This window comes from Berghia stephanieae, chromosome 9, assembly GCF_034508935.2.
Source record: "Berghia stephanieae isolate SIO BIC M18660-M18661 chromosome 9, UCSD_Bste_1.3, whole genome shotgun sequence".
Classification (NCBI taxonomy): Eukaryota; Metazoa; Mollusca; class Gastropoda; order Nudibranchia; family Aeolidiidae; genus Berghia; species Berghia stephanieae.
Window position 1 is genome coordinate 41,271,210 of NC_088368.1, and position 1,296 is coordinate 41,272,505.

A 1,296-nucleotide genomic window follows, 5' to 3' on the forward strand; every position below is an offset into this window, starting at 1 on the left:
CACACACATATATATATATATATATATATATATATATATATATATATATATATATATATATATATATATATGCAAATGTACAAACATGTAAAAAATATGCAACCAAAAACCAATAGCAACACTTTATATATTAATTTGATAAGTTGAGATAGGCCATAGGCCTACCTCTGGCCTTTAGTCCGAACTTGTGTTTGTGTAGATTTATATTTAAAAGATAGTATTTAATTTAAATCACAGTTAAATTCACCTATCCACTTACTACCCATCCCATATCCGTCCCGGTGTCTCTATCAATCAATCAACCCGTCAAACCAATTCCTTCCTACCTTATCTGCGGCTATGCGGTCTCTGTGGTATGACACTTTCGGACCGGAAGGTCCTTTTTCGAGCCTCGCTGAGTCCTTGAAAAAGGCTCTTTACTCACTTTCTCTCACCGTACTCAGGTGTAAAATGAGTACCTGGCCGTTAACAGCGTTGTCTCTGTCCGAAAAAAAAATGTAATTTCGCATAACAGGCGTCATATCCCGTCCTACATGTTAAGTGTTGCTGTTGGCCAGGGACCCCTTGAAAAGCGCTTTGAGTATGTTTAGTGGATATTGCGCTATATAAATGCTCTAGTTTTTTTCTTCTCGATTCTTCCATCCATCCATCCATCCACCCATCCATCCATCCATCCATCCATCCACCCATCCATCCATCCATCCATCCATCCATCCATCCATCCATCCATCCATCCATCCACCCATCCATCCATCCATCCATCCATCATCCATCCATCCATCCATCCATTCATCCATCCATCCATCCACCCATCCATCCATCCATCCATCCATCCATCCATCCATCATCCATCCATCCATCCATCATCCATCCATCCATCCATCCATCCCATCCATCCACCCACCCACCCATCCATCCATCCCATCCATCCACCCATCCATCCATCCATCATCCATCCATCCATCCATCCATCCATCCATCCATCCATCATGTTTATGTTATGTCTATAGAAAACGGTAGGGGCTGCCTGAAGCCGGTGATCGTAAAATACTAACGAAAGAGTGAAAATGGAGAGGCTTCGTATGGGAACAAAACAGAACAATACGAAAACTCTCCATTTTCACTCTTTCGTTAGTATGTTATGTCCATACAGCCATACCCTGAAAAGAAAAAAAAAAACAATAAAAAATATGTTTTTAAAAATTTTGGCCAGAAAAATTGTCCTTCAAATATCGATCGATTATAATAATAACCCTCATCTTGTCAAAAACTCCCAAACCTGAGATTTCCAGAGAA